The sequence below is a fragment of the Grammomys surdaster genome, unplaced genomic scaffold, assembly GCF_004785775.1.
Source record: "Grammomys surdaster isolate TR1022 unplaced genomic scaffold, NIH_TR_1.0 1129, whole genome shotgun sequence".
NCBI lineage: Eukaryota > Metazoa > Chordata > Mammalia > Rodentia > Muridae > Grammomys > Grammomys surdaster.
The window spans coordinates 400304-411171 of NW_021605548.1; the positions used below are offsets into that span (position 1 = coordinate 400304).

The 10868-nt window shown below is 45.7% G+C and overlaps 1 pseudogene; it reads left to right on the top strand.

The window, feature by feature from the left end:
• Positions 1–10425: 10425 nt before the first annotated feature.
• Positions 10426–10868, top strand: LOC114634853 (annotated as a pseudogene).

The window sequence follows — 10868 nt, forward strand, 5'->3', positions numbered from 1 at the left end:
TGTCTCCCTCTCTGTCTCTGTCTCTGTCTCTCTCTCTGTCTCTGTCTCTCTCTGTCTCTCTCTGTCTCTCGCTCTTTCTCTCTCTCTCTCTTTCTTTATCCATCTCCCTCTTATAGCATACTTTCTCTGTCTCCTTAACTAAATCTTGCAGGGTATAGTCTTGCAATATGTTGTAATTTCTTTATTATATCAGGTGCTGACTGTCCTATAAAGGCCATAGCCACTGCTGTCTGCTGGCCCTCAGAAATTGGGTCGAAATGCCTATAAGTCTATATGCTTCCAGCAACCTCTCAAGAAGCACAGACGGTGGCTTGTTGGGTCCCTGAAGGACTTCTCTTGCCTTGGCAAAATTGGTGGGCCATCTCGCTGCCCTTGGAGACCCGCTAGAGCCTGATGGTAGACCACCAGCCGCCCCTTACCTGCAGTTAAGGGAGAATTCGGCATCAAACTCATTGGGAACCTGCATAGGCTGCCCGTTGTCACCAGGAATGTTCTTAAGGGCTTCTAACAGAATTCTTTCCTTCTCTTTCGTAGTAAAGAGAACCCGTAAATGCTATTGACAATCATCCCAGGTGGGCTGGAGGGAAAACATCAAAGACTCTACCAGTCCCGTCAGACTGGCTGGGTTGTCTGAAAAGGAAGGGTGATGAGTCGTCTAAGACACACACAGATATCTCTTCTCTTTCTTAAGGGGTTGGGATAAATTTGTCTCTACCACTGTATCTAATTGACAGCAGGCTGGTACTGTGTCACAGCTGTTCTTATTTTTTTCTTACTCTTGCAATCATCTCCACCTGCTCTATCTTCTTCTCAACCATAAACATGAGTGAGTCAAAATTTCTGGAGCTCACGATTGAACTGCCAACTGCAGCCACTGTTTACCTATATTTATTTAAGTTTCTTCTTGTAATACTAGAATGTAACCATAATTTTGAAAAACAAAACCAATTTTTAACAATGTAACAATCCGTTTTCTCTAAAATCAACACTAAATGTATTGCTTTCAGGTTACAAAGTTGGCTGTCAGTTCCTATACATGAATGCATGATACTGGAGCTTTGTTTGTTTGTTTGTTTTTTGTTTTGTTTTTTGAGAAGTGTAGCTTTTAATAACTCATAAATGACATTGTTTTAAATCCTATCTTTATACATCTGGTTTCTGAATGACTCCAAACCTGAGTTACCAGTTTTAAGCCAACTTTCTGTTATCAAAGTTGCAAATTTGTAATCATGACCAGTAACTTATAGGCCAATAACCTATAACCAAGACATGCAGAACATTTTTATTCTTTTAAAACCAGTCAGAAACAAAAATGAAGTAAATGCACATCTTATATTTATTTATTTTCTAAACAAAATTTTCTTACTCTTAACTTCTTGTAAGGCTATTAGCCATTCCTTAAGCCAAAAATTTCTAGTGATATCGCTTCATGGTCTCTCAAAAATTACAAGCATACTTGCTTCAGAGAGAATTTTCCATGCCTGTTTAAAGAAAAACCTAAAGAAGAATCTATATATATTTTATAAAATGATCTTCATAATTTTTCATACTACAATATCTCTGGTGCTCTGTATCTACCTCTTGGTACCTTTGTCTCAGGACCATCAACTGTACTGCACCTATGCAATCTTTAATGAAAGCAACTAAGTGGATTTAAATGCAAGGGCCCAAAGTCAGAGGCAGGAACAAAATTATCAGAGGTTCCTACATGGTAGAAATCAAAGTAGTAAACTAAGGGGAGTTAGAAGTTAAACCAAGACTCAACTATCTTTGGGGTCTCTCTCTCTCTCTCTCTCTCTCTCTCTCTCTCTCTCTCTTTTCATCTCTCTCTCCCTTGGCTAATCTGTCCTGTACCTTTGCCATTGAATTTTTAACCATCTTCCTCCCACCCCCTGGATGGTCTCCAGTATGTAATTCTCAATTTTCCACACCTTAAAAGAGCACAGAAAAAGTAGCCTTCACTTTACACACATACACTGTTGGGCCTACTGCCGGCTTCTCCCATCTTGTGGGCACACATATATGAGGCTTTCTTGCAGGATACTTCTCAACTTTGGGTGTATTCACCCTAAGCCCCACCCTCTAAGGCAGATTCTGGGACATAGTTTGGATTCAAAAGTCCCTTGTCCCTGACATTTGGGTAATCTCCACCCCTGTGTCTCTAGGATGAGGATATCCCAGGAGTCAAGGCCTGCTGCTAACTTACAGAGTTCAAAGACAAGGTTTGGCAGCCAGGCTCAAGGCAGGTGTTCCACTGTAGTGCACCAATCCACATTTGGAGGTCAGGATGGTCAAGAGCCCCAGGAACAGCCTCTTTTACTTTGTTTACTCCTGTGGAAACTCTGGGGGACTTGTGTCATACAGTGTAGGCCACAGTTTGTGGTGTCTGATCAGGAAATCTTACAATCCAGACATAATATCCTATTATTCTGAAAAGTCATTTCTGGGAGTTAGGGGAAGTCTAGAGCCAGGGTCAAGGGAGTGGGGGTCCCAGACAATAGGGGTATTCCAGGCTAGGAACAGGACCAGGATGAGGGGTACCACCAAGCCAGTGCCAGTTTCTAACGGCAGCTTAGTCAAGGTCTCTTTTTAGGGTTCTGTTCATCTTCTCTAACTGCTCTGAGCTTTGAGGACAGTCAGAAAAACGGAGCTTCCTATTAGCCCCCAATATCTCTGAAAATCCTTGACTTACCTTAGATAAAAAAGCAGGACTGTTATCTGATCCAATTACCTCGGGCATTTGAAACCTCGGGAAGATTTCTTCTAATAATTTCTTGGCTTACACGGCTGTTTTCTGCTTTGTAGGGAAAGCCCCAACACATCTAGATATAGTATCTAAAAATACTAGAGGGTCTCCATATTTTCCTGGCTTAACTTCTGCAAAACTGGCCTCCCAATGTACTCTACGCTGTTCTCCCCTAAGTATTTTTCCCTGTTTACTCTTGGCCTCAAAAGCATTTGCTTGCTGGCATACCTTACACTGTTCTACTATCTCTCTGGCCCAAAACCTGAGGTCCATTATACATCTTAGATCCTTTGTCTGCTTGGATGCACTTATCTCTTACGTGAGTCGATCTGTGCATTTGGCCTAGTAATACTTTTGCTTGCTTTCTGGGGAGTATAGTTCTCTCTTCTTGTGTGCACCATTGCCCTTTTGTATCTGTCTTCACTCAGAGCTAATACCTTTGCCATTTGGGGGTGTTTTTCCCAAAGCCAGGGATTTCCTGATCCTGGCTTTTATTTGTTAGGGCACTCTCGGGCTCAGCAGCTGGCTCCTTTACTTGCAATGTGCACACTGGTCCTTGTCAAGGAGTATCTGTCTCCCTTCCATTAGAGTCTCCCTTCTCTGCTTTCCCTTAACTACTGTAGCCAATATTCTCTGTAAATTCCTTCCCTTAACCTTTCTTTTTCTCATCTCTATTTCATCTTCTTCCTTTCTTTTTCTTTGCTCTTTTTTCTTTCTCCCTGTTATGGTAGACTCCCTCAGCAACCTACACTAAATCTTTTAATGACTTATCCTGCAGTCCCTCTAGCCTCTGAAGCTTTTTCTTGATATTTACTAGCCTGGTCTATAAAGGACACAGTGTGTACTGACAGAATGTCTCTATGAGCCATTCTAGAAAGACTGTGGGCAACTTACCTTATCCCTGCTTAACCTCACATGCCTTGGTCAAAATTAGGGGGTTGGGGGAGAGCTTACGTGGCCCCCTTGAGACCTGCCAATGAAATCTGCAGGCAGGCTTTTAGGTGCCCTTACCTTCTGCCACGTTAAAGTCCCAGTCAGATCTGGTCAGAAGAAACCCACTGTTGAACAAGCCTGGTCAATTGATGGTGCCCCCATGTCTGAGGGAACATTCTTTCTTTCCAGTATCCTCACTTGCTCTTCAGTCCTGAAGAGCACTCCTGATGACCAGAACCTACAGGGGTCTTGGGGAAGAAAGGCTTTGGGGGGGGAAGGGGGGCTCTACTTGATTCATTCAGGTAACTATATAGGGTACTTGGTCTGGGTTCCAGAGAGATCCTAGACTGAAGACTCTTTCCTCTGCTGCTTTGATCATCTGTATGAAGGTCCCTACTGTTGACTACCCTACTCCGAAGGTGAGCCACTGAAAGAAGCAGAGAGTAACTAACTTGCCCTTTGCTACTACAAATCAGTATTTGCACCAAAATGGAGGTCTATTCTTTTGTTTCTCTGACTCAGGACAGCCTGTCATTTTTTCGCAGCAGGTGACCTGCCTCCAAGCAGTTTGTCTCAGGGGTCCCCAGTTGGAGTCATGTCATTTTTCTCAGCGCTACTCGCTCACATTTTTAATAAATAAAAAATATATAACTATAACTCTCAGGTGAATAATCTTAAATTTCTAGTGAATTTTTGCGCGAAATTAGGTTCATCACCTGAAACAGGTGATAATTTCAAAAGCTGCGACGCTACCTGGACCACCATGTTCTCGCACCACAAGCAGCCAGCAGCCAAGATCCTTGCAAGCAGCAGGTGGGAAGCTGCTTGCAGGGACTGTTGGGTCTTTGGGGAGCACTGCGGAAATTGGTGCTGCAGAGTCTGGTGCCACTGTTGCTGTCTCTACATGAATCCAGTCAGAATGCTGCTGAGGTCAGTGTTCTGTCCCATAACTGTCTCATCCAGTACTTCCCCTCCTACCTCGCGGCCTCTCTGAAGGTTTCAAGCTAGGGACATGTGGGGGGCAGTGGGCTGTGAGAAGCAGCTGGGCACCTGTTCGAGCATAAGCTTTGAACCCCCGGACTCTCATGGGACAGAAGGCGGTTGGTATCTCTCCTGGTGCCTGGCTCTTATGACTCAGTCTCAGCCCCCCACAACTCCTCCCACAGAGAGGTCTATGGCCACCGATCATGTAGGAATAGTGCTTCAGGCTCTCGCACATGTAGATGAGGCATCCCCAAACTCTAAGACCAAGCCAATAGGGGTTACCTGAAGCCAGAGCTTAACCCACCCCAATACTGTATATATTGAGATAGCTCAGAAGTAAAATGTGTGTAAGAATCATCCCGTTGTCTGAGAATTTCTGTCACAAGAGCTGTAACACTATAGCTGTTACACTTAGGAAGAGATCTGCATTCCCCAGGTGCCTTCTGGACCCTCCCCTCTTTGCGAGCTAGCCAGCACCTCACTGGCCCAGCAAGAGCTGTAACACTGGGAGAGAAGTCTGCTCTCCTGAAACACTTTGGGATTCTACCATCCCCACTGCCCTGAGCAGCTTGGAGTGGAGAGATGAGTGCAGCACCAGGGAGCATTCGGGCAGCCACAGCAGAGAGGCAATCAGAGGCAGCAGTGGAGGCAGCACTCTCTCCCATTTGGACTGGACCTCCCACACAGGGTCAGACTGGAGCCCAAAGGACAGCAGACATGCGGGCAGCAGCAGTAGGGGACCATCCCTGCTTGCACCCTGTCCCCAGCCAGGACAAAGATCCTCGTGGGACCCCCTCCGGAACCAGAACCTACAGACAAGAACCACAAGGACCTTTAGGTCCAGGTCTTCCCTTGGCTGCTATACTGAACACCGCACCCTAGGCTTTGCCAACCTTTTCTGGCCACCTTCCCTGTCTTTCCACCAATTAACCCTTAACCCTGCTTGCTTCCTCCATTGCTGAGCTCAGAGTGGACACTAGCCCGCTGTGATCAGGCCCTTCGATGGGGCCTGTTGGAGGAGTTGGTTACTGTGGTTCACTATGACAGCCCTGAGGCTCTCAGCCATGTCTGCCACTGCCTAATTAGTAGAGAAAGCACCTAGATCTAATCAGCTGCTCATTTGTCATAGGAGTCTATAGTCCACTCTCCTTCAAAACAGAGCCTCCACCTGAGCTAAACATGGCCACCATGTTCCTATGAGGCCAGTTCATGTTACCTGTTCCAGCCCCTTGTCCATGAAGGACTGAAGCTTTCCTCCTGTCATGAGCATTTGTGTTCCTAGGTTCAGCGGTATCCAAGTCATGTTCAACATTTCCTGAATCATAACCAGGGCCACCTGCGGAGCCCACAGGACACCTTGCACAGGGCAGCCACTGTGCTAATAGGTGAGGTCAACTTACCCACTTAGGGCTTTGAGAGCTGGGATAGCATTTTCTAAGGCTGGGCAGACCTCACTGTTTTGCTTTGGTGTAGGTTTCCTCATCTATCATACTAGGCCCAAAGAAGTCAGTCAGGACCCGTTGGAATCTCTGTTCCGGGGTGAAAACCAGATCTAACATAGGGTAGAGTGCTGGAGAAGTGGAGGGTTCTGGAGAGGAGTGAACAGGACAGAACAGGTGAGGGCGGGCCCCAGGTTCCTCTCCCACAGAGCCTCTGTTGCCCCTTTATGTAGACCTAGGACAGCTGCAGGGCTACAGGGTTTCCTCAGAAGCACACGTGACTGCCCAGCAGGTGGTGCTGCTTGCCCGCGCACAGGTCGAAACACCCAGCCCAACTCTCTTCTGCTTCATCCACCACCATTCATACCCCACAAGGCCCCATCCACTCTATGAGGATAGTCCATTTCTACGCTGGAGCCTTGCAGGCCGATGGAGCTGCCTTGAACCTCGTTGAGCCAGCCCCGGAATCCAGATTTGTGTGCACTGTCCATGCTGCCGCCAGTCCCCACTAAAGCAGCTCTGCAGAAGAGGCCTTACTGATGATGAAGGATCACTGTGGACCTGGTGCTGGCCACTGGTGGCTCTCACCCTGTAACTATTTACTAGGGTCCCACCATGTGAAAACCGTGTTGGCACATTCTACCTCAGGTGTCTTTTGTAGTCTTGGTCCATCTATTTATTCTTTGCCAGGGCAGCCTGTCCACTCCCTAGAGTATCCCCTTCCTAGGATTCAGTCTGGCTAGCAAGAGTCCTATGTGTCATGGCCTTCCTGGTTACATCAGTAGTCCAGCACTCCTGCTTCTTCCTACCTCTATTCCCTACAGCTGTTCTGGCTTCTGTGCCCTTTGTTCTAGAGGCATTGACCTGTTCTCCTGTCCATCCCTGTTGTCCCACTCCTTTGGATAATCAATCCAGTTCCTACCCCCACTCATGTCAGAACTCACACATAGAATGGTGTTTTCTAGAAGGTGTCTCTAACATCCTTTCATGCTGGAGAGCCCAAGCCAGGATTGCACCCCTGGGTTGAGGTACTGTAGCAAGCACTCCACACCCATCAGACTGTGAATGAGTATGTCATTACCCAAGGCCTTGTACTGGTCCTAACTGGGATGGCATAGCTGGAAGTATAAGCCACAGCTGTGACCCCACCCCTCCAGGCACTGGCACAGGCAGCTTCCTCCACATGGAATGGCTACTGTGGAATGTCCTCAGGCTCAAGGAGGCCCCCTCACAAACACAGGGTATGCACATTTGCTGATGAGTTGGGGGCTGTCTCCTCACTCTGGGGTTTCTTTGGGACAAGCATGGGATCCTATTTATATTTGCTTCCAAGCATCTACATGGAAGGTGATCAAAATAAACTCTCTGCTACATGGCAGAGCTTGTACGTCTGTCTGAGAAACTGGTTCTGATGAGCCGGGGTTGGCACAAGATTTAGCTTGGCTTGAGGTGAGCAAAGCAGTATGCACAAGACCAAAGTCAGGTTAGGGAGATGGTTCAGTGATTAAGAGGACCTGTTTGTCTTGCAGAGGATGGGGTTTCCACTCCCCGAGTCCACATGGTGGCTAACAACTCTCTGGAACTCTAGCTCTAAGGAAACTGACGCCCTCTTTTGGCTTCTACAGGCAGTATGTATGCCTGTGCATGGTACATAGACATTCAGGCAAGATACCAATACACATAAAATAAAAACACTCCCTCTCCACTTTTAAGGGCTAATGTCAGTCTGAAGGCAGGACTCAAGTTCCAGTAGCTTAGGGCAAAAGCTCCTCAGGGCCTGTATGGGCTCACACTATGGCAGAGAAACTGCCAAAAGGTTTGAATCAAAACCCTCACAGGACCACAGGTGGTGGCGCAGCTGAGACAGGAAGATCATAAGTTCAAGCCTGCCTGGGCAGTTTACTGAGACCTTGTATAGTTTGAATATGCTCAACCCAAGTCACAATTAGTGGGTGTGGCCTTGTTCGAGTAGGTGTGGCCTTGTTGGAGGAAGTGTGCCACTGTGAGATGGGCTTTTAGACCCTCCTCCTAGCTGCCTGGAAACAGTTGCCCCTGGCTTTCTTTGGATGAAGATGTAGAACTCTCAGCTCCTCTAGCACCATGCCTGCCTGAATGCTGCCATGCTTCCTGCCTTCCTTGAGGATAATGCATTGAACCTCTGAACCTGTAAACCAGCCTCAACTAAATGTTGTCCTTTATAAGAGTTCTTAGTCATGGTGTCTCTTTATAGCAGTAAAACCCTAGCTAAGACAGAAGTTGGTATGAGGGACTAGGGTATTGCTGTGATAGGCCTGACCATGTTTTTGTTTGGAGGAATCTGGATTTGGGGACTTTGGGTTTGGGAAGCAATGGAATGCTTAAAGTGGTGTTTGATGGACAGTCCGAGCAGAACTATGGAAGACATTGGTGCTGAGGATGATTTAACTGTGCAGACCTGGCCTGAAAGATTTTAATGGAAAAGAATGTTAGGATATGGCCTAGAAACTGTTTTTGAGATATTTTGGTGAAGATTGTGGCTTTTTTTTTTTTTTTTTTTTTGCCATTGTCTGTAGAGTATGCCTGAGGCTAAGGTGAAGAGATTTAAAATAGTTGCTTTGACAATGGAAGTCTCAAAAACAGCCTCCTACAAATTCTGTTTGGTGGTTGCTAAAGTTCACAGAAGAGCATCTTAATGGAAAGGAGCAAGTTGAGGAAGGTAAAATACAAAATGTATAGTTCAAGTAATAAAGATGCACCAGGAAGGAAACAGAGCTGAATCCTGTGTCCAAGGAGAGAAACAGATGAAGGGAGAGGTGAACTCCAGGCAAGATTCCCCCCCTAGCTAAGCTTATTTAATGTTTTTGTTTGTAGTTGAACAAGGAATAGTTATGTCATGTTAGGTGTTATTACCTGGATTGTTTTCATTTGGACTTTTAATCTGGAAAGAATTACAATCCAGAAACGGAGGGCATAACTGTGATCCAGATCTTCAGACTAGAAGACACAGGATTTTGATCTGGATCTTGAGGCACTGTGGACATGAGAAGAGTGGTATTAATAATTTAATAGACCTGGCTCAGGGTTGCTACCGACTCAATGGTTTATGTCCCCAAATGGAAGGCACACATAGAGCCTTTATATTTTAATATGCCTTAAGCATTACAATAGCTGGGCAACTGCCTAACCTCCATGCTGTTAGAATCTACTCTGCTGATAATTCTGAGTTACTACTTACTATTTTCTATGTTCCATCATGGATGCTCTAGCCCCAACTGAGCATCCCTCTGGACAACGTTCTCTTGGTCCCTTTACATGGCAGCTCTGCTGCTCTGTCCTGTACTCTTCTCTGGCATAGCTTCTCTCCTCCTCCATGTCTTCTCCTTGAGGTCCCAATCCACCAGAAGAGGGCACCGGATCCCATTACAAATGGTTGTGAGCCACCATGTGGGTACAGGGAATTGAACTCAGTACCTTTGAAGAACAGTCAGAGCTCTTAAGTATTGAGCCATCTCTCCAGCCCTCAGACAGCTTTTTTATATTAGCCAGGACTAAAGAACTTGATCCAGCTGTCTCTTTCAAGATGCCCAAGAAAGACAGTGAAAGGTGGAGAGATAACCCATCAGATGAAAGGAAATAGAGCACAGGATAGCATGGCTAATCTCATAAGCTTCAAAACAAAATTGTATAGGAGGTCACTGGATAGTAAAAAATGGAAACACACATCTAGAAGATTAGTAAATATGAATACACCAAATGTTAGGTTTTGAGGACAAATAGTAATCAACAAAAAATGTCAGATTGGGGCCAAATGTATTAGTAGTGGGTGGTTTTAATACCCCACACTAATTTCTAGATATGGAATCCAAAATGATGCGTCAAAAAACCTCAGTGATGAACCGTAAAATAGAATAAATTGACTTTACAAACGTTTCACAGAATGACAGGGTAGTCCATCCAACAGAAATAGAGTTCACACCTTTCCAATGTCCTGTGGATACTCCACTCAGACTATAAATCAAGTCTTTCCAAATAAAAAAAGAATGAAAATAATCTCTTATATCGTATCAGATGATAGTATAGTTGACTAGAAATCAGTAATGTGAAAAGTACAGAAACTCCATAAATACATGCAGACCTAACAACACACCTTTCAATGACTAGTGTGTCCGCAAAGAAATCAGGGAAGAAATGAGAAAGTTTCTAGAATTAAGTGAAAATGAAAGCGTAAGTTACAAGAGTGACAGGGTTACAGGTACATGTATGTGCACACACACACACACATATAATGCATGTAATTTTAAATCTTAAGAAACACAAAACATCCTTTTCGAAGCATCCACCTAGATGGCTGAAGTGGAACAGAAGATGAAGCGGACCTTCCACAAGTGCAAGTTCACCTATCATGGCATGGACCTTGACCAACTGCTGGACATGTCCTGTGAGCAGCTGATGCAGTTGTATAGCGCCCACCAGAGGCAGTGCCTGAACCGAGGCCTGCAGAGGAAGCAGCACTCACTGTTCAAGCTGTTCAGAAAGGCCAAGGAGGAGGCGCCACCCATGGAGAAATCTGAGGTGGTGAAGACCCACCTAGGAACACGATCATTCTACCTTAGCTCATCGGCAGCAAGGTGGGCGTGTAAAACAGCAAGACCTTCAACCAGGTGGAAATCAAACCAGAGATGTTTGAACACTGCCTGGGTGAGTTCTCCATCACCTACAAGCCTATGAAGCATGGTCAGCCCAGTATTGGTGCCACCCACTCCTCCCAATTCATCCGCCTCAAGTAG